The sequence below is a fragment of the Anomalospiza imberbis genome, chromosome 6 (assembly GCF_031753505.1).
Source record: "Anomalospiza imberbis isolate Cuckoo-Finch-1a 21T00152 chromosome 6, ASM3175350v1, whole genome shotgun sequence".
Lineage (NCBI taxonomy): Eukaryota > Metazoa > Chordata > Aves > Passeriformes > Viduidae > Anomalospiza > Anomalospiza imberbis.
The window spans coordinates 29,685,385-29,709,312 of record NC_089686.1 but is presented as its reverse complement, the minus strand read 5'-3'; the positions used below and the strand labels follow the sequence as shown (position 1 = coordinate 29,709,312).

Here is a 23,928-nt window from a genome sequence, read left to right as displayed (position 1 = left end):
GGTTTGATTGAGCTATTATGTTCTGGCTCATAAGTGGTTGTGCACAACTGAGAAAGAAAACTGCTTAATATAAAGTTATATTCACCACTAATTTTGTCTTAATACCCCACAGCATTGTGTTAAAGAACTCTTAAAGAACAGTCAATTTCTCTAACAAAAATGTGAACAATAGCTCATTTGAATTACTTCTGTCCATATTTTTTTTGCATAATGGGAAATGGGCATTTTACTTCAACTTTTTTTCAGTGGTTCTGTTGAGGATTTTTTCCTCACTTGCTTAGAAACAATATTGTTATAATAATTAATTTTAGAAATTTACTGCTCATAATTGCTTTCTGTTCAGCTGGACTTTTAAGACCACATCTGGACATGCCTGTCTATTGGTTAGCCCTTGATTAACAGCATAATAATTTGCACAGTGATTTATAATGATGCCATAATAATTCCTGATTTGTATGTGCCCCTTTTCTTAAAGTAGGCTGTTGCATCGCGGTTTGGGGTTTAGGTTAGGGGTTCTGATCTGTTAGCTAGCCGTGGTTGTGTACCCCTGCACACCCTCTGTGTCTGTTCCGCTTCCCCCCCCCCCCCCCCCCCCCCCCCACACCGCGGCGGTTCACTCCGGGTTCCTGGCTGTTACAGCTTCTGCTGTGACCACTCCCTGTCCTGCCCGGAGGGTTCAGTGCCCCTCACTCCAAATTCCCATCCTCCGTCCGCCCCAGAGTCCGGGGTTCGCCCCAGTCTTGTCCCCGTTGGGTGCTGTGGTCCACATCATCGCCACGGCGCCTGCGCCCATTGGGCAGGAGGGCCTCTGCTCTCCTCGCTCTGTCCCCGATATAATCCTGTGCCTCGGAGTGCCCGAGGCCGTGTTTCCTCACGCGCCAGCTGGGAGCTTGTCGCGGTGCCTCAGCGCAGCTCCTCGCGGCAATAAAGGACTTTCAGCCGTCCATGCATGGGGAATCTGGACGTTCCTTCACTCTTTACTGGTGTCTCTCGCTCGTAGTGGTGAGGAATCCACTGGCACCCCCGCCCAAACATCGGCACAGAGCCGAGACTGGAAACAATGCAGCGATCCCAGGTCTCAGAGAGAGGCGGTACCGCTCTAGGTGCCAGAGCTGCCCAGGGACCGAGAAAACACAGAGACGCCGCGAGTGGTGCCCAAAGTGGGGCTGGAGGATCGGTGACCCTGAGACCAGCACCGCCCCGCCCGTACAGCGCAGAACCCCGCGGAACACTGCTTCAGCACCGCCTCCAGCACCGCAGAGTGGCTGCACGGAGCCACAGCCGCGGTCCCGTGCAGCCCCATCACCACTGCGCAAATGCCCTGCGAGCCCTTCACCATCAGCCGGCGCGGCCCCAGCCTGGCACAGTGCAGCCCCGGCCCCGCGCGGGCCCGGGCGGCAATGCAGCTGTGGCAGGCCCCGGCACAGTGCAGCCCCGGCAGGTCCCAGCCCGCCGCGATCCCGCCGCTGCACGCGTGCGCCCTGGCGCCCAGAGAAGCCGCAGGGAGCGCACCCAGCCCCCTGTCTGGCGGCGGCGGGGGAGCCCCTTCAGAGCGTGCAGACCGTGCGGAGCACCGAGCCCAAGCAGCCAATGCCCTGGACAACAGCAGCTGCAAAAGCCCACCAGTCTCCATGAGGAAGCCACCAGACAATCCAGGCACAGCACCCCCCTAAAAAACTGCTTTCGTCAGTTCTGTGACCTCCTTCCTCAGTCTTACTCTCTCCCTCCCCTGATGCCCCTTCTCCCTAACTTCATCCCTAACCCGCCTTCCCCTAAACAAAATCCCAGGATTATCCAACATAGCCACGACCACGTGTCAGCCAAGATGGCTCCAGCCACATGGCATGGCACCATCTTCTGCTTTCTCTTTCCCTAAATCCCTCTCTTCCTGCTTTTTCTCCCCTGTGCTCCGCCCCTTCCCTGTCTCTCATGAACCAACCCCCCCTTCAGCTCCTAATTCCCACTTTCCGCCTTCCAAATCCTACAGGGTGGGAGCTGGAATTGGGGAAGAAGCTGAGAAACCAAAACCCAAAGCTAAAATAATTTTGTAATACCAGTTTTAACAGCCTTGTATATTTAGTTGAATTGTAAATTGTACTTCATGATCTCCTTTTCCTGTTATTCCAAGAGCACAATGATATACTTCTCTGCAATCCATACCCCTTTTTTCCTTATTTTGGGTAGTTCACCGGGAGCAAACAACTTGAAGGCGCAGAGTACCCTGAAAAGATTTTTCTTTTGCAGAGTCCCTGGTTCCCCGTAACCTCCCCAGTTCCCAATCCCTTTCCACTTGTTCTAGCTGAAAAGAGCTCATCAGCTAGAACTTTTATCCCAAAACCCTCTAACCTTTTTATCATTCTTATCCCATTCTCTCCATTTCCCTCCCATCCCCATGAAGTAGTTTTTACAATTATGCTTTTCTAGTTTAAGTGTGTGTTCATATTGCAGATTGTCTGTCCTGTTTTCAGTTTTAGAAAGCAGGGGCCTGTCAGGTCACAAGGGTAGATCCAACAGGAAGCAGTTTTCAATTGTTTCTTAAAGAACGAGTGTTCAGATAGTATTAGACTGCTGGACTAGAATCGCTTTTGGGTTTATGCTGTCCTCAGTAGGTTCTGAGGGTGACTGATAACCTAAAATGGTGTCTGGGAAAGTATTTTGCAATAAGCCCTGCCTCCATCTTCCCATGGGCCCTGGAGATCTGGGCGGGAGGGAAAATGAGGGAGGGGGGATGACCTAAAACCAGGGGTCTTCTGGGTTAAACCAGCTGGAAGGTAAAGCAGTGGTAAAGCTCAGATCCAAGGGTGAGGATCTGAGGCCACAAACCTTTATGGAGTCCAGGGGGGTCCAGGTGTTTTCCTGTCCCTGAGAAGGGGAACAGAAGTCGATGCCATAGCCTAAAACTGGGGGTTGTGGTGGTCCGAAAAGCCAGTTGGAAAAGGTAAGACACCATTGGGCCAGTCACGCTGAAAAGGCCAATCCCAAAACTCTCATATGAGCTTAGTGCCAAAGGCTAAAGCCCTTTAAGCACTCGCCCATGCTTTAAATTCGCTTAAAAATCTGCAATATGGACCCACATAAGCCGTTTATTACAATTAAATGCTCATTTTATCTTTGTACTGTGTTAACACCCTTTCAGAACTGAACAATACCTACCACCAAAGGCAAACAGCAAGTCAAATGTACTGTTTATAGTGTATTGAATTTATCCTCACTGCAATTGTACTTATTTTATGCTGTAAAACTGTGTGATTACTGCCTCATTTTAAAATTGTTAATTATCATAATTCTCGTCATCTTTTTTCTAACAAAAAAGGGTGAAATTGTGGTGTTATATTTTAGTTAAATGGAATGCTCTGTCTCACCCCTCAAAAATGTACGGTTTATTCCAAGCCTATGATCCTCCCCTGCAGTATCCTGTGTCTGTAATCCCATTGGCCCAATCTGTTCTGCGCCCACTTTGAATCTCCCTGTTAAGTGTGCCGGGGGGATGTTTCTCTCTCTCTTCGCCGGCTCTCCTGGCCGGTGCTCTCTGGGCCCCTCTCTCCCTCTCCCCTTTCCCCCCTCACTCCCCTTTCCCCCCTCTCCCTCAGAAACCATGCTGCCTCCTGGGGGTAGGACCCCCAATGAACCTCATCTAATGAGCACCCTCAGAAGCCGTGTGGAGTCTCCTTGCCTGCCTGCTGCCACCAGCGAACTCACAGCCTAGGGGGCCCCCCCGGCGACACCCCCAGCGGGTGCCCCCCCCCGAAACGTGCTGCTACGGTAGCCATGGAACAGTATTAAAAGATAGTGGCTATAAATCTCGTAAATAAATCATAACTTCTCCCCAGTGCATAAAAACCAAATGCACATAAACCAAATGCATAATTGCTGTATAATTTAATATAGCCTAATTATTATGTTTTCTGGAGGCTTGGAAGCATAAAACATGTTGATATTTTCATAGAAGAAAAAAGACACCTGAAACTTGCCTTCTATTTACCTTTGTCTCCAGTCTCTGCACTACACAAGTGTCTTTCTGAGTAAAGATACAGACTTCACTCACATGCTCATGCATGTCAACTTGATTTACTAACAAAAAACACTCCTAAATAGTGTTTATTACTCCTCCAAGACCAGATTCAGGTCCAGTATTGAATCTGAATTCAATTTGTTTTATTTAAATAAATTTCCATTTTTGTTTTGTGCCCTATTAGTAACATACCATGACCACAAACCCTCTCTGCTTTCTGATTTGCAATATATAAGATTGGAAGACAGATTGGTGGTGTTTGCCAGTTCTTTGAAACTTATCCTTTTCCATATACAGTCTTTTAGGTCTTCCATAGTTATTATGCATACCAGCTAGTCTTTATCAAGTCCTTTATTTCTTCCACTTACTAAGATAACTAGGCAGAACTCGCATTGTTAAATTTTTTTTTTAGCTACCTGAAAAACATTGATGAAGTTGCTTACTTTTGAGCTATCAGTAATATCTGTTCCATGTCCCTTTTTGAATGTTCAAACCATAGCTAAAAAACTGAATTGTTGCCCACATGTACTCCTGTGAAGTGATAGTTGCTTGACAGGTTTCAGGAATCTTCAAGAAAAACATCCTGCAATCAGGCAATCCTGTAGGATATTGATCAGTCTTATGCTGTCCTTATCAGATCATAATTCAGTAATGACACTATCAGAAAGAAAAAAAAAATATTAGATAATGTGTGCTACAACACCATCTAAAAAGACTTTGGAAAAAACCTAAATATAAATGGGAGTGAGATGTTATTAACAGCTGCATGATCTTGTTTCTTTAATTTTGTCACTAGGAGGTTCAGAAAGAGGAATTATTTTTTTTCCTCAGAATATGTATATTATTTGATTAGTAGGGGTTTATGTACAAAGCAAAAAAGAGAAAAATACTTATCAAATAGTTCTGTTACAAGGAAATAGAGTGGGAAATCACCCTGCCCTGAAAATACAGTTGTCCTGTTAATGTAAATAGAGATTTTGTATTGAAAAATTATAAATTGTTCCTCAGTTGTACTTCTGTCTCAGTTATTCCATAGTATCAGTGAAAACAAGTAATGCAGTTTTTATTTTGGAGCAGCCTTCCAGATCCTGTAAGGTACTGTCTTTCTCTGTGGAAGACAGAATATGGTAGCCTTACTCTGATGGCATATTCCATACCTATGTGGTTTTGTTCAGGTTTTGGTATTCCAGTGCTGCTACAGACAGCTCTGTTGCATACCATGACATGACATAATAGTATGTTTTCGCCAAGTGAACTAAGTCAGCCAGACCAAAAGTATTTTATTATTCTTTAAGCAGTATTTTATTATTCTTTAATAATAAGCATTCTTATTATTATTTTAAGCAGTGGCCAAAGGCCTGAACCAGTAGCTTAATCAGAACAAATGGTTTCTCAGTTGAAAATGTTCTCCTTCTGTCATCCATGAAAAAGGGAGTTTATGGAAATAAAACAGTTCAGCTCAGAACTCGTTTTTTGTAAGTTATATATCATAAAACATAGAATTAATTATGTTTTAAATATGGGATGTAGACTGTATTTCTGGTCGTTAAATATTCTGTATTTAGTAGCAAAGCGATGGCATATTAAGATAATTGTATTGAAAATGGTGACTAAGTAATATGCATCAGAACTGCCAAAGCTGTTTTTCTTTAGAGCATGAGAAATTTAGCATTCTGTCTTGTGGTGATACCTGGTAAATATCTTCTACATGAATAATACTGTCCAGCAACTTCCCTTGAATCCTTCTACATGTTTGATGGCAATAGTAAGTAAAGCACAAAAAGATTATATAAATTGTTTAGGACACCAAACAATTGGACCTAACAGCACATAATATAAAGAGAAGTATGAGAATTGTTTTCTGGATGTGTTTTTATAGCACAATTTATTTCTAAGAGCTGGATGTGGACATGCAGTTGCTAAAAGCTTGACTTGAGATAAGGCCACAGGATCAGACACAGTTAGCTGGACTTAGAAGACTTCTTGTAATGTTGCTAGTGACAATTGTCTTTTAGGAACTTCCTGAGTTACAAAGAAAAAGATCAATTATATTTAAATAAATTTATTTTTTTTAATTTAGATAAATTATAAAACATGTATTTAGAAATAATCTATTTTTTTTCTAGAGGAAACATTTCATATGTTATTAACAGAGAAGTGTTCTAGTGAGGATGGGAGGGGACTGTAAGAGAGGGAGCAAACAGTAACAGTAAGCAGGCTGGACCCCCTAGCAACATCTAAGTGGTTTCAGTCACCCAGCTTCTGGTCCCTTCCTTATTCAAGCATCATTCCTTCCTTCTTACACAACTCCTTTCTACTGCCATCATCCGGATTTCCCTCACCCCTTACGGCACCTCAGGATCTGTGCTCCCAGCATCATTCCTGCATCTTCAACCCTACACTATAACCCCCTGAGCCTCCCTGAGCTCCAGTTACCCACAGTCATCAAAGGTTGTGTCCTTAGAGCTGGAATCCAGCCCCTGTTCCTCTGTGTTCTTCCTTCATGTGTCCCTTTGGGTCGCAGCATCATTGGAAAAGCCATTCAGGGTGACAGAGGAAACAGAAATCTGGTGCAGGGATGTAAGGTAGTAGAAAGGAAAAAAATAGTGGGGAGGGAAGGATAAGAAAGCAGTCCCACCAAGGGTTCACTCAGAAGAGCATCACCTAAATCACTGGGCTAAGGATCTTTGGACTGACATTTTGAATGTACACAAAAGGGATTTCCTTTGTTAAAACTTAAAAGGTATTGTAAAAATTGAGATCTAGAGTGAAGGAGCTGAAGTTAGCATTTAATTCTGTAGGTGCATAAAACTGTATTTTTGTTGCTGGAGAGATTAAAATATAATTAAGGGAAGCAGTGGTTAAACTCAAAAGAAAAAAAAAAAAACAGAGGCTGCAAAAACAGCATAAAGACAATTACGCAAACAAACAATCAAACCCAAAACCTAGGAAGACTTATTGGAATTAGCAAATACAAGTGCCAGCCATCATCAGCTCTCTTCCACCCTATTTTTAAGTTACATTCCTTCCACAGTTTCTTTGTGATTGCCAGGCATACTTAGGGACATTCTGACTATTTAGGAGATAAATTGAGGGACCTTCTCTAGCATACCTAGTAGCAGTTGTGTGCTAGAACAATTTCGGACTAATCCAGTAGTTAGCATTTAGGAGTTTTTTGGGCTTTTGGGCTTTGTGTCTTCTTGGTGCTTTTTTTAAGTTGCCCAAAAAAAAAAAAAAAAAAAAAAAAAAAAGAAAGAAGCTTATACCACTGCTAAAACTTTCTGGAAGAAGGACTGACAGTTTTCCAATTAAGTCTCATCTTGTGTTTTTCTTTACTTCACATCTTTTAATGACAGTGTCATGTAATATGATGATTTTATAAGCGGTTTTGCTAACTCATTCAGTAGAGTAATCAATAGAAAAAAGTAAGCCAGATGGGTTGTAGTCCATTTGTATTGGGTGGGACAGATGGCATTATTGATAGATGGAAATATTCCAAATAATTATTGTATAATGATATAACAGTGACTGTGCCTGCAAAATTTTATTAATTTACTTTGTGAATGCACTTTATTCAGTAGGGCTTGAGTTGTACCATTTACACAGTACTCCTAATATATCTAGATGGGAGCTGAGTCTACACCCTAACTTCACCTTCCCCTAGCCATGGGCTTTCCGTGCAGAGACATCCCTGTAGTATTTTGTTTGACTGTTTCAAGTGGTGCATTGTACTTCTGCCTATACAACAGATTTCCCTAGGCTAACTGAGATGGCAAGATCATAATTACATTTTCTTTCTACCTCTGAATGCTTGTTTTTTTGCTTCCTTTTGTTATCTTCACCAATACAAAGAAGAAACATGCTGTGCTGTCTCACAATTTCAGGCATTCAAGCTTGCTTAACTGCTGTGTTTTCTTTTTTTTTACATCTCACTAATCCCTGGCAAGACATGGTATGACTAGATTAATAAAATATATAAATTCTGAAAAACTGTGTAATAAATACTCATTTAGACTGTTGTTATTCAGTTGTATATTCCATGGAAAAGTACTGTGAATTAATTCTTTCTGTGAGATAAGAGCAAATTAACTTCCTAGCTGAAAAATTTTGAGGCCATTTGCTGCTTTTGAAATTAATTTGTTTATAAAATGTCTGAATGCTATAGATTAGTTTCAGTTATTTTGGTTGGATGAAATATATACAAAACTTGGAGAGAGATTTTCCAGAACTCTCTGAAAAGTTATCTTTGATTTCTTTGTTATAAAAAGAAAAAATGATAGGGAAGTACTTTAGTGTATTTAGTACACAATGTTTTGTTATCAACAGAAAGTTTAGAATTGGTTGTGTTTGTAAGTGAACCCAAAACACTGGTAAAGGGAGATTTTGAGACAGTGAAAACGATATATGTTTTTTAAGATTAGAAGACTGATTTTTTAAGATTAAAAGACTGAGTTGCATAGAAAGATAATATTTAATGTAATAGCAAGATGTTTTAATAGCACTAAGGTCATTATATTTTTTTCTTAAAATCTGATATTATAGATCAGTTCCCCTCTAGTTATCATAATATGCAGCTGCCAATGTATTTTCCATTCTCAGTAATGAAAAATCTACTTGGTGAAATACTTCCCGTGACATAAGAAAAATATATCTTTTCACTTTTATAACACCACTTCCATTTGAACATTAGCTGTCTGGTACCCTCCCACCAGTAATTATCAGAGCAAACATTCTGCAAACTTTAAAAGTTCACCAGCCCATCTTTTTCTGACAGAAGCTTTCTTTTTTTTTTATTGTGAGAATTCAGGATGAGTGGCTGTGATCCCATGATTGTTTCAAATCCAGCAAAGAGTGTTGCAGTTGACTTTCATTCTGTCAGGAATGCCAGTCAGATTGTTGACAATGTGTATCTTAATAGTGTGTAATGCAGAAGTGATGGAAAAAAGATTCACAGTGTTTTATCTGATATATATTGTGAATGGATTCCACACTTATTTCAGCACTTGGTAGCTTGATGCCAAATTTTAAAATCTAAATTAAAACCAGATTTAAAACTGTTTATATTTCAAAATATGTAAGTACACCCAAACTAGGATTTTTTAAAGATATCTAAGAGCAGTCATCTAGGGCACTGGGCCCCTTCCAGGGAACCCCTGCATTGTACCTTCTTTGACACTCCTGTAAATATCATTGGTGCTTTCCTGTGTCTTTCCACTTTGCCTTACAAATTATGCATAGGTCCCAAGTTATAAACAAGTTAAATCATGAACAAGAATCTGTCTAGCTACATGCAGTTATTTCCTGGAGTAATTAGTGTGTTTTCATGGCAGTCATTTAGAATGGCATCATGCATCTGTAACAGCAGTCTGTGCATTGTTCAGACATTCCTGTGCTATTTGAAGTATACAGACTGTCATGAATTTAAATAAAATTCATGCATTCTCTAACACTTTATCCTAAGTACCACAGAAGTAGCTTATGCACAAATAGTGGAAGTTGAAGTTTTTTTCTTGCTGCAAAGGATTGAATAAAGGTTTAAGATCCTCTTTTACCTATAGAGAAAATGACTATCAAGCTTAAAATGGAATATTAAAAAACCTTCCCAGATTTCTGTGAGAAGATACATATTTTTCACCATTCTGAACAGATGTTTCTAAGCCAGTAATATTCAGGTACATTTTTTTTGTATAATTTATTATATATATTGGTTAATATCTTTATTTAATGCAATTGTTAGATTTCCAAAAACTGTTGTAAATTCAGTGAACTATAGATAATATTATAGGTAATATTAACTTAATTGGTCTCCTTTTACCAGTTTCTTAAACAAAATACTCAAAATATGAGTAGTAGAAGTAAACAAGTATTATAAAGATAAAATGGCAGATTAGAACACTGCTACATTTACATTGCAGTAAAATCTTACATAGGTTAACTAATGTGATTTGTAATATCACTCAAAGAAAAAGAAATATTTTTGAAAACCGTTGCTGACACCCAGTGCCTATGCCTATCAAAAATTCCATAGGAAGAATACGCATGCTTCTGTTTCCCCTTTTTTGTCCCATCAGGTTCATAACATCTATTTTGCGACTAGATGCTATTTTGAATTTTCCACAATTTGATATATAAACCCAGGCTTTTTTTATGGCCCACGTTCAGAGCACACTGTGTATTAAATTGCACCATGCTAGTGTGTCTTTCATCTCGTGCCTAGTGCATTTCATTTCCTCTGTGTTCAGATTAGGCAAAGCTTTTCTATTCATTTGAAGCAACTGTAATGAGAATGTTTTACACAGATCAAATGCAGATAGTGGAAAACCAGAGGTCCTTGGAAATAGTCTGCCATTTGACACTGGGAAACAATGGGAGATGAAAGGTTTGCTACTTGAACTTTTTCTTAAAAGATTATAATACTCCATTGGTAACATTAGCAGAGCCTTAAAAATGTTTAAAAATTAGTTTAGTCAACTAAAAGAACATTACTTTAACTAAAGCCATTTTTAGAAATGGAATATATGTGTATAAAAACCATATGATTGCATAATAGTCTAAGGAGTACGCATTAATTTAACTTGTAGAATATAAAAAATATGAACAATAGAAAATAAGAAGGGAGAGCATTTTTTCTGTGATCGTTTGTGGAGATATCTACAGATACCATCAAATCCTCAACTGGTATAAGTCAGCATAACTCTGTGATTTCCAGGAACTGATTTACACTAGCTTATTTGCCATTTACAGGTAATATATCCATACATTTGAATGTTATTTTTCAGGTAGACAGAGTGAAGGAATGCATGTCAGGTTATTCAGGGTGGTAAACAGCCTGGTTCATGCAGGCTGACTGATCTTCCCCCGAATCAATTCCCATATAAGTTTATAACTTTGAGTGATTCTTCATCTCCTTTGCTGAAAACATTAATTCTGTTTTGAGCCTATCACTTCTGTGCTAAAAGTGCAAGACTGTACATAGGCATCCACTGTTTGCTTAGGCCACAACCTCTGGTCAAAAATCTGATGTGTGATGAGTGTGAAAGCCATTAACAGAGTAATGAAGCAAGTACCTGTTGTCACTGCCTCATTATAAAGGGACGAATGTCATTTTGGCTGAAAAGTGATCAAGGTCCAACTTTCACTCAGGAAACTGTAGTCCAAATTACATGTAGGACCCTTTAAATTCCTACAATAAAGGATAGAATTTCAGGATTTCATCACCTTCAAAGATTTTTTATTCTCCTTTGAATGAGGTAATCCTGTTGATCCGGACTGAAAGAAGAGCCATATTACCATCTCAACCTACATAAACAGTCTTGTTAACTACTCATCCTTCCTGAAACTGTAGCAGGTTAATCTGTTTCAGACCACAAACATCCCTTCCAATTTACTGCTTCCAACAAGTAGTTTGATATTCAATACTAAGTAGCTACTCTAGATCTTGGTCTCTTCCAGGGAGGATATTTTAATTTTTCTCGTCAATGTAAGCCCTGTAAAAGTCAGAAAACTCAGATCTCAGAAACTAGTCAAACTTAAATACTGAAAGCCCTTCCCTGTGGGCAATATCCTCTTTGTTGTGGTTATGCAGGACCTGGAAAAACATTCCTGTTGCTATTGAATGGTGTGCAGGGTCTCCCTGGGTCTTCATAAGAGCTTCTATGATGCTGTGTTTTAGATTTGTGGCTAACATGCTGATGTTGCACATTTTCAAGGCATTCAAGGCTTTTTCCCAGGCAGCTCCTCAGTGAATAGACGGTGTGGGCAAGAGGAAGTCTAGAGGATATTCCAGACCATATGACACCATGCTCAACCATAAAAATTTGAGAACTTGGTCTTCCAACATGGCTATTCCCCAGAGGCTGGCTGGGCATCAGTCTGCTGGTGGGAGGAGGAGGTGAAGGATTGCCTTTGCATTGCTAGTTTTATTATCTTCACCTGCTAAAGTCTCCTTACCTCAGCCTAAGAGTTCTCTCATGTTTTCTCTTCCTGCTGTCCCTCCCATCTTGCTGGGGCTGGGGGGGGAAGCAAGTGGCTCTGTGGAGCGGAAGGTGCCTGGGACTCAACACCTCAAGCAGATTCAGCAAATTATCGCTGAAGACAAACTCCACAAATAACTAGGAAAATTCATACCTGTCCTCCCTCATCAAGCTTCAGTCAAAATTGGAACTCAAATATCATCTCTTCCTTTTGAAACTATGCAAGAATCTTGTCTCTATTCAGATATGTTAATGAACTTCTACCATTAAAAAACCAAAAGTGGGAAAAAAAAAAAAGAAATTAACTCCGTAAAACATCTTCATTCTTCCAGTGGAAATACTTCTTTACTATTTTATTGTATGATCCAAGGGATCCTACTAAATTTCAGTACTTGATTACCCTCATCTCTGGTTCTGTGTGCTGATCATAACAATAATTTCATTTCCTCTTCTTCCTCCTCTTCTCTGAAGGATATCACATGGTCTTCAAAATTAATAATAGGTTTTAATTTTCTTATTCATAAAAACCAAAGTAACCCAAAAATTATTTATGCTTTCCGGTACTCCATTTTCAAAAAAGCACGTAAGACAGTGTGAAAGTGATCTATTTTATTTTGAAACCGCTTTAAATTTTTGCATATCAAAAATGAGCAGTGCTTCCTGGTCAATACCAGCTAGCAGTGAGTAATCACTTTCAGCTTCCTCACTGTTTTTATTCAGCTTCATTGATGAAAAATAAAAATGCATCCAGCTGATATGATACCTGTTCACTTCTCATCGGTCCTTTGGATGTAACACCAGAAACACAGGTAGTAACACTTGAAATACAACTTTGATTTTATCTTGGACATTACTCAGTGTTAATATTATGCAGGTCTTTTTGCATCTCATTTGTAAGCACCTTTGTGGAAACACCCTGGCCATCTTCTGTAGGTGACCAAAATAGTTACTTTTGCATCTATCTATCTATCTATCTATCTATATATAAATATATATAAATAAACAAAGAAGCAAGTCTGAAAGAGGATAATGTAACTGTTAGCTGAAGAAAATACTAATTGTTGACCATTTTTAATTAAGATGGTGATTTTGGTAAAGGATCCTTGTAATTTGTCAAATGAGTGTTTGTGTGGAGTTGCAGATAGAAACTCAGTAATGCATAGTCTCATAGTCTCTCTGTGCATGTTCTGCAGAGCTACATGGAGGAGACATGAACGTCTACAGATTTTTCTCCCTCCCTACTCTTATACTAATATATGCATATAGACATATATATACACACATTACAAGTATATCCATGAATATATATTTGTATTTTTACTTAGTATAACAACTTTTAACAAGGATATATATTAATACATGTCACATAAAGGCCATTTACTGAAAACCTTCCACTCTAATCTTCTGTTCATGGAGTCACCTGCTTTCAGGAGTGTGATTTAAGATCACATTATATATTTCAGTAGTAATCTGTGAGACATTTCTTCATGTTCAGAAGAGGAAATTTGTTTTCTATATAGCTCATTGCAAGGAATGGCTACACATTTAACTAAAATTTGGCTTAGACCTTGTAGGTTATTGTGAATTTTCTCTCACAGTGGGTCTGTCTGGGGTGGAGTTAATTTTCTTTACAGCAGCACCTATAGTCCTGTGTTTTGGATTTGTGGCTAATACTGTGTTGATAGCAGACCATTATTGGCTGTTGCTGGACAGTGCCTGCACAGCATCAAGACTTTCTCCTGCTTTACCCATACCCAGCAAGGAGGGCACATAGTTGAGACACCAAAGTATTATATTGTATTATATCTCATATAGATTCATGCTTGATGATAAAAACTGGAGCAGGGGTGAGGTTTTTTCCTAACTTTTTGGGCAGCCCATTTTAGTGGATTTTAAGAAATTGCCTGAATTGCAATCACCTGAGTTTGACTTCCGTAACATTGAACTGGGAGAAAACTGGTCCTGCAAAATCCAAGTTCCAAACTGTATGTAGGACATTATTTGTCAATGTAAATGGCTTGAGTTAAAATAAAAGACATGTGAAGCCCTAATAATCATATGCTATGCCATTTAACCAACCTTGTTTTGCAGTCATACCGTATTAAAAAATGAAAGTAACTGACTAGTCTGTTGAAGACACTATTTGCCTCGAAAATATTTATATACAGAAAATGGAATGTAAATGTATTTTCCAGTAAAAATTTGTGTACTAAAAACCACCACATTCAAAATGAAATTGCTTGCCAGAAAGCCAATCATATCCTAAGCTACATCATAAGAAGTATGGCCAGCAGGTTGAAGGAGATGATTCTGCTCCTCTGCTCTGCTCTGGTGAGACCCCCTCATAAGGACTGTATCCAGCTCTGGAGTCCTCAGCACAGGAAGGACATGGACCTGTTGAAGCAAGTCCAGAGCAGGACTTCCAAACTGATCAGAGGGATGGAGAGCCTCTCATGTGAGGAAAGGCAGAGAAAATTGGGATTGTTCAGCCTGGAAAATAGAGGGTTTCAGGGTGACCTAGTTGCAGCCTTTCAATACCTTGAAAGAAACTTAAGGAAAGATGGGGCAAGAGCATGTTTACAAGAGCATGTAGCGACAGGGCAAGAGGAAATGGCTTCTGATTGGAAAAGTGGGTTGAGATTAGATATTATTAAATAATTCTTTTCCATGACTGGCAAAGGTTCCCCATGGAAGTTGTGGATGCTCTATCCCTAGAGGTCCCTTCAAGGCCTGGCTGAGCAAACTGGTCTAGTAGAAGGTGTCCCTGCCCATGGCAGTGTGTATGGAACTTCAAGGTCCCAACTCAAGCCATTCTGTGATTTTATGAAATGATTTTTGATTGCACATCTTTATATCATCTTATATAATCAAGGTGGCTACTGCAATGAGGGAGAGCCTGACAGTTAGTGGAAGTTTAGTAGTGCCACCAGAGTTTGCAAATTGTTTTTCTTCTGCCTCCTGCAGCATCAAAATTTTCTTCCTTGCATTCTACAAAATTCTAAAAAATTTAGTTAGGTTTGACAAGAATAGCTAGCAGTGCCTTATATGTACAGATGAACAGATGATGTAATTAGAATATGTGAGGTGAAAGCTGATATTTGGTTTGAAAACTGGTTTCAGAGCTCATTGTCAAAGTTCAGAAGGAAGCAGACTTTCAAAGAAAAGGTCTTTGCAATCAGTATCCAAAATTCAAATACTATCATAAAATCTGTTATCCGTAATGCCCACAAAGTAGATTTTGACCATTAACTTTGCTCATTTTCTGTCCCATTTGGGTACACACTCGCCAATGATTTTCAACTGAAATTTTTCCATCTTGAACATCCTTACTTCAGTTCAACTCTTTTTACTAAGTGCTTATTTTTGACACTACACATGAAGAATAAAAACCCTCGGAGTGACAGTCTGTGATCATGTTTCATGTGGCAGACTTCATTTGCTTTCAGTTTGTATTACTATCAATTTATGACTTTGTTCCTTAAATACTTATCTTTTTTTCCCACATTGTAACTGATATATTGAATGATGTATGTTTGAGAGGTATTTCAAGGATCTTAACTTCAGTCATTAACTGGTTACGTCTTAGCTCAGGAACCTCTAGTTTGTTGAGAGAAAGTTACTATTTTTTAAGCAAATAAAACAGCTTTTCAGTATGTAATTATTTTCTTATCAATTTTACATTTTCATGCCCTTTTGAGCATCTAGCATGTGGTGCTTGAATTTGCATTTAGCTCTGCAGGAACTGCTTTAAATATTATTATTAAGAAGGAAGAAATCAAAAATCAAAGTGAATTTTTAGTACAATAGCAAGGTATAGGAAGGTACAATTGCAGCAACAGCAGCCTGGATTAGTGTATAGAACTAACTCACAGCTTGACAGAAAATCCCTGCTGGGGAGGAAATGTAGGGGAACTGGCAGAATTTTGCTACATCTGCTCCCTACTGCTAATAAGCTTTAACCCATTTCATTTTTATTATGCTTGGTGTTTAGATATTTTGCTTCCAAAATTGTATCTGTAACTATGAGAACACATAAAAGGATGCTCGACAGGTAGGGCTGTTTAAAAATTTAAAACTATCAGCAAGGGATGTTAAAGGCCATAATGAGTAAGATGGTTGCCTTCTCAGTGTGGGATTTAGAGTTCAGGCACTTCAGTGCTGGTAGAAAGCAGAAGTATTGGGTAAAACTGATTTCATAGCTTGAGTGGCTTGTACAGCCAGAAGGCACTATTAGATTGTTTATTCTGACCTGTATATCACAGACCATTACATTTCACCCAGAAATTCCCATTTTGAACTCTGTGAGTATACTTACACTAAAATATATCAGACCTTAGGAGTTCCAAATACTTTATGCCACAGGGTGAGAATGAAAAGGCTGCGCTTCACATGCAGTAGGAAGAAGGTTTGTCAGGTTGGTAAGTACGCATGACTATTTCTGCAGAGTAAGGTAAACAAAGACTTGATTGGACTTTATAAAAGTAAAAACCCTTTCTTGACCCCTTTGAATTAGGGAAAAAAGATATAGGTATTCATATTGTAGCAGAACACTTGTATCAGAGTTCTGTTGAAACTGTAAACAGCTCTCTAAATAAAATAAAAATTAAAAAAAAAAAAAAAAACACTCCCTAAGTCAGCTATAATAAACAAAATTTAAGACTATCTGCTGCATGACACATCAGTGGGAGTAATTAAGAGGGAAAATCAGAGTCATGTCCACTTTTAAAATTAATAATTATTGTCTAATTCTGCCTTAGAATTAGACCCCTGCAGTCTGTGCTTCTTAGTTTCTCAACCCAGACACTTCCAGTGCAGTACTTTGAACATGCTTTTATCTGAATAATCAGTGCTATAACTAATATCTATAGTATCTATAAATGATGGGGAAATAGTATTGTATATTTTCCATTTGATATTATCACATGCTTACCATAACTGATTATAAATTTTAAAATCTTTCTTTTACTTTTCTTTTACTTAAATTGTAAAATTTTTCTTTTACATGGTCATGACATGATTGTCACATAGAATTATGAAATTTATTTTGAAGACAGACAGAAATGTTTAAAATTCATTGAGTAGTTGAAAACTTGATGTCTGTGGGGCTGATGAGACTGCTTTTAGATAATGGGTTAGAACAAGATTGTGATACTTACCTGAGCAATGATGCAAAAATGCAAGACTCAGTCTTTCAGTAGGAGATGCTTCTCCATTACTGTGCATGCAGAAGCCTATGTCTGTCTTTCAGCAGGCCAGTTACATTTTCTGGTTTTCTTTCAATTTATTCTAACAAGAAGTTATTTGAGCTTCCTTTGCAAGAAAAGTTCCAGGTTGTTGAGTCCAGAAGACAGAGGTGTTAGCCTAGTTATTGCAGACTCTGTGTACATTCTTCAGGCTTTCAATTGTTGATTTGTTCTAGAGACTTGTTCAAAGCTGATTATGTCTTCATAGAAATGTGATACTGATTGCTCTTGTTTTGATCTTGTCAGAGCTTCTCAGTTTCTGAAATAAAAGGATGAAAACATAGTGATCCAACAATAGAAAAGAGAAACAAAATTAACAAGCAAATAAAATCCTGCTATACTAAATGTAATCAAAAGAGAGCTTGTAAGATTATGTCTTAAATTTCAACAGAACCCTTTTTTCTATCACACAGAAATGATGAAAATTTATACCACTTCCTGCCCTCTGTTGACAATCGTGGTAAAAGATAGAATAGCAAGTTGTTAAATTATTCTGTTTGAGCAATATAAGCTATAGATCATGTAAAGTTATTGAACTGGTTTCTTATGAACTCTCTATTTTCATGAGTTCTATATTTGCTTTGCTTTTTTTTTTTTTTATGTAATGCTTTCCTATTCTTCCAGTGGCACTATTCAGAGACCATTCATCATGAAAATTTTGATTCTGCAAGGATTTAAACATATCCTTTGTGCACCAGAAAGCTGTCTCAACTTATAAATCAAATTTACTCTATATTTATTGTGGGATTTGGTTCCTAAGAGTGTTGTTACTTAATTTTTCTGGTAGTTTCTTCTGACATGCTTGGTTGACTACCATAAAATTTTAGCCCATCATCTTGTCTATTCCTAATAATAGCCATCAATATATTGTATAGATTTCAAATTTCCTATACTCCCACTAAAATAACTTGGGACATGGTCATTTCATCCTCCTGCAAAATGCATCTCTGAGAAAAGTTAAGCTGTTATGCTTGGCATATTAATTGCCAACCATTTCATATGTAATTATTAATTTTACATTATTACTATAGCTACATGCAGATTTTTTTCAGAATTATTAAGGTGAAAATTTAGTTGTTTTTTTTTTCTAATGTGTGCAGGCAGAATTATAATCTTTATATCAAAAGAATACATTTATTAGAAATCCATTTAAATTACAAAAATTGATTGAAAGCACTCTGAGAAATAGTACTACCTCTAAATTTCTATGCTCAGATTTATTACCCTATATTTGCTTTTCCTTTTTCATGTTGCTGTTTTCTAAAGATAGCTAAAGACTACACAAAAAAGGAATTACTCTCAAAAAATGTGCTATCAGGTGCTGCTACAAAAAATAAAGAACCACTTGGTTTGCTCTAAATTTTCCATGGTTCAGTAACACCAAAGTAAGTACAGGCTCAGTTTCCCAGTTGACATTGTACAAAATAATTTCTACATGATACAGTGATTACTGAACTACCTCCAGCTTTGTCCAACATGTTGAGGAGTGAATAGAGAAGACTAGAATTTCTGAAGAACTTGTTTCTTTTCATATTTACAGTATTTATTATATGACAAATATTCAGTTTATAAGACTTCATTTTTAGTCTTCCAGTTTTGTGTTATTATCTTTTTGACATACACCAAATAATTTGTTTTATTTCAGAAACAAATACAAAATGTCTGACTTTCTTATCTTTGTAAGCTTTCCAAAAGGAACATTCTTAACAATTTTATTGTTATAAAACACTGTGGTATTCATTATTCAAATTCAGACATGTTATACCAGGAATGCACATGGCCTATTTATTAGGCCAACTAGGATGTTGAAAAGAATTGCTTCTATCCTACTTTCTTTAGGAACTGACATTTTTATTCTTAGGCAGTTTTCCTAGTGGAATCTTTACTTTTTTAAGTCATAAACCTATTGTTGTAAGAGACTCTAGCAAAGCTCAAACTGGATCTCAAGAGTTTGATGCACTCTTGTTTAATGCAGGCAGTGTAAAAGAAATTTTAAATGTATTATTTAAAAGCATGTTAATCTTGCCACTGTAATGGTGTAATAATGCATACCATATAAGGTTTTCATAAACTCAGCTTCTAAAAGTAACATCACAGTATCTTTCTTTTTGTTCTCCAAGTCACTTCTTTGTAGAGATAGCAATTATGCATTCATCTCTGCCTCTTATAGCCTGATTCCATATTCAGCTGTGAGATATATACTCCTTAGTCCTAACTAATACAACAAAAAGAATATTTCTCATTAAGAACAAAGGGAGGATAGTCAAACAAATTTATATAATGAATGTTAAAGGCCAAAATGTGTACGTTTTTCAGTTCAATTAAGCAAAATATTTAAATACTTATACAGTGGACTGAAGATAGGTTTAACTCATTATTCCTTTGTTTTCATTGTAATTTTAAGAGTTCTGCCTTGGATTATTTTTTGCATTACAAAAAAAAAATAATTCTATCCATAAGATTAGCCCCTTTAAAACAAAACTCTGTGGTTTTTTGGTTTTTTTTTTAAACAACCCTAACAACCCTTACTGCCAAGTGTGTTTCATTTAACTCTGCTCTTTCTATTGGATTCTGGATTGGCTTGTAGCGGTATTGTAAATACCTCAGGCATTCATTTGTGTGCGAGTATTTTGTGGCTCTCTGAATATGCACAATGAAAATTGGGTGAATCTTTACTAAGAACTGAGTCACAGAAAATGCAAGGATCTGGTAGTACTGTGAACCAGTGTGATAATGTTTTGTACAAGTGCAATGCTCAGGGGAGTACTCTGCATGCAGCAGTTCAGATAACACTTTTGCACTTATGTAGGTTTAATTACAAGTTTAGGAACCCACTGACAACCCCTGCTGTTCACCTTGCTTCTTGGGATATGAAAGAGCTATTCCTGAAGTAACCACATTGATAAAAGTGTTAGCTGAGGAACGTTTCTACCAATCTGCCTTTTCACTTCAGTTTAGGCACAAATACAAAGTCCAGGAAGTTCCCATTCTTGTTTCTTATTATTAGATACTTTACTGAATTGTATGTTGCTTAATAACTGTCATAATGTGGCCTTCAACAAGTATTCAGTCAAGCCTTTTGACCCTTTCTATTTCTAACCAAACATCTGTACGCTTCTGCAGATTGGGATTGGGCATCCATCACAGAACTGCTTTAGAGGAGTTAACACAGAGCAGTCTGTCTGGATGGCTCCAGTGTGAGGCAGCTCCAAACCCTTGTTCCTGTGGCATGTACCAAAAGTAGACAAACCTTCTGCTTGGCAGTGTCTGGGACTGTTGTGTTTTAGGTGTCCATGCTGTCTCTATCAGTTAAGGCAGAAATGAAGATATTAATGTCCCCCTAAAAGTAGCATTACAGTTCTGTATATGATTCTCCTTTTGGAAAAAGGAGAAGAGGAACCTTTTTTCCTCAGAAGGAGTAACCATATTGAACTCCCACTTCTTCCAGACCAATATTCTGGTGCCAGTACCTCTGCTGAAGAAGCTTAGGCTCTCAAAGCTGTTACCTGCAATCATATACTTGACTTGGTGTTCACAATTCATCTATAAAATCAGTCTGGAATATCACAGATTAACATAAAATCCCTTTAGAATCATTGAAATGTTGGAAGAGACTAATAGTGAAAAATCTGTGAGTCCGTACAAGAAATCCCAGTTCTTTGCCAAACACACCACTAGTATCAGCATAAATGCTTATTGAAGAATGGAACAATAACCATCATAGTGTAGACCTTGCTTGGTATTTTGACTCCAAACAGTAGCCTGTCATGGTTTGACACTGGCGCAATGCCAGCACCCCCATGAAAATGCACCTTTCCAAATAATTGCTGTGAGATGTGATCAGGAACAGAGCAGAGCAGGCCCAAGCTTAATAACAAAGAAAAGAACTTTATTAATCTACTACTACTCTAAAACTACAGACACTAAATTCTGGATGTAGACCTTCCAAAACACCCCTCCTCCTCCCACCTAATTTCCAAACAAACCCAACAGTGAGACAGCACCCAGGATCCTGATCAAATTGCCACACTTCAGATAATCAAATACTCAGTCTTTCAAGGGAGACAGGAGTCTCTCCTATGCCACAGACCCCCCAGGAAACACAATTGCCACCCTTGTGTTTCCATGTCACACATGGCAACCACCCGGAGAAAATCCATGGTGACACTCTCCTTTCCATGTCACAGTGCTCTCACCACCGAGCATGGACAGACTGCTCATAGGGCTCCTTTAAGGATGCTTTGCCGTGGACCAAAAGAGACAACAGTTCAGTTTCTTATCTCGGGACTACAGTCCCCCCCATTTCCCCCTGGGGCCGAGGGTCCAAGAACAGAGGTCTTCTTCTCCTCTTCTTCTTCCTCGAAGACAGAGGGCCTCTCCACACCTTCTTCAACTCTCCTCTGTTCTCTCCACTCCTCTGTTGGTAATCACTGAAACAGGTCTCTTGGCTCAGCAACGCACCCCCCTAAGTGCAGCTTCTGTCAGAAGAATTTGGTTCAGTCTATGGCTAACAAGAAAAGTCCAACCACAAGCCACTCCATCATCTCTTTCCAACAGGGGGTTAAAAGTTCAGACTCCCTGGACGGCTCATATCTCTGCCCAGCAGCTGATTCCCAAGGCCAAGGCTGGGCACCTTCCCCCCCATCCTTCTCCTCTGCCGGCAAAGTTACAGGTGCCGTCCGGACTCTCTGTCTCCTCCCTCTGTGTGGGGGACGACAAAGGCATCTCCGCTTCTCTCCACCCTTCCGTCCACAGGAGCTGGCTCGGTTCCAGTCCTTCTACCCCTTGGCTCACCTCGACCAGGCCGCATGGCTTCCCCTCCCCCACCCAGCCCCATGGCTGGGCAGGGGAGATCTGCACAGCACTCTGACCGGAACCAAAGAGAGCGAGCTCTTGGCAGTTCTTGCTTTTAACCCCCTGTGTTCTCAGAGGCGTATCCACACCTTCAGTGGCCACTTTGGGTGCCAATATCCAAACTTGACCACTGATTGGTTTGACCCAACTTCCTGAAAGAATTCACTTCCATGTCAAACCACGACAAGCCCTAAGCAGAAATGAATAGTAAAACCAGTAAAAGCATAAATCTAAGTCTCCTAACCTCAAACTATTTTAATTCATATTTAAGTTGATCAAATAAATTTTGTTATATAAATCATAATCCTTATATAAATTAGTAACATATAAATTAAAAATAATCTAGGAATTTCATTATGTCTCTTTTATAATGCTCACTGAATCTATGTTCTAAAAACTCATTCAGGCTCCCCTTGAATCCCTGTAAAGTTCTTGCAACCAGGGCATTCTCGATCAAGGAGTTGTAGGTGTCACCCACCATCGTTCATTTTGAAACCATGCTCTTACTAATGTCATTTGATGGTCCATAGCTCTTAGCACAGAAAGACAAGTGTGCAAAATCAGTTCTTATCCCTATCCACTCTTTATGTCATGTATGACTTCATAAGCCTCTGTCTTCTCATTAAGAAGGCTGCAGAACATTTCCAATCGGACCCTCCAGAGCTTTTGATCATGCTTGTCCTCCTCTGAATATATTTTGGATCTAGTATTCCCTTTTTCAGTTGAGAGATCCAGAGTTGTTTATCTCACTCAAGATGTTGGTGAATTGTGAATTTTTACAGTGGCATAAAATTACCTACTTTGTCTTCTTTCTTTACTTGTTTTCTTAACCGCTGTCAGCTTCTGTGATTCTGTATTAACCAGTCCATGAAGACTTTCCAAGATGTCACTTAGCTTAGCATGGCAGTTTTCTCAGTTTTTACAGTAGAAGTAAAGAGAGTCACTTTCTCAGTCGTCCTTAAATGTACTCTGTACCTTTGGTTTTCCTGTGAGTTATTGAAACATGCATTGTATTGCTAGAAGAATATCAGTATTTTCCTCAAGGTGGGAAAAGTCTTTTGTTGAGTTATGGGGTTTTTGTAAAGCAGTGTGTTTAAAAAATGTTTGTAGTCCTTCTCTGGATATGACATGATATAGATACAATGCATATATGGAATGATATAGATACAATGCATGTATTTAGAAAAATCTGCCTCTTGGCTTCCTTTTTAAAATTTTCTGGATCTCAATCTTTTGCATCTTTGATAAATTAAGTAGCAAGGGATCCTGTTGGCAAAGGGAAGACATTATGAAACATGTTTTGAGGACAGTCTAATGTGAGATTCAGTTGGAGTTAAATCACTTGTATTACCAAATCGTTGTCCAAAGTTTTGGGATCTACCATTTCCTAGCGTGATAGAATTGGAGTTCTGTCACAGTGTGGTCTCTGAGAGGATCCAGTTTACATCCATTCCTGAAAAAAGTCATTTTTGTAGAACCATTTATTTTTAGAGCGTGTCTCCTGCATGCGGAACAGATGTTACTTGCTGTCCTTCTCCAGCCCTCTTTAAATCAGACCATGTAAAAGTATAGCACATAATTAGCATCTTTCTCCATATAATCTCAGCAGTCAGCCTTTAGATCTCCTTATTTTCCCCTGTGACATTCAAACTTCTCTTAGTGCAGAGCTACCTTGTAGTATATGTTCCTTGAAAGGATCAAATCCAATGGAAAGGCTAACAAGTGGAAATTAGAAATTTCAACACGCTTTTCCCATGCAATGAAAATCATTTGAAAACTGATAGCTAGAAAAAAGGGGTTAAAGGACAAATATCTTTAGATGACAACTACACCTACAGATTAATGA

General features: G+C 38.6%; 1 protein-coding gene across 4 annotated transcripts in view; it reads left to right on the top strand.

Moving 5' to 3' along the window:
* Positions 1 to 23,928, top strand: part of DPH6 (diphthamine biosynthesis 6) — a 201,321-nt gene that overhangs the window by 133,243 nt on the left and 44,150 nt on the right. The gene's annotated exons all lie outside the window — the stretch shown is intronic.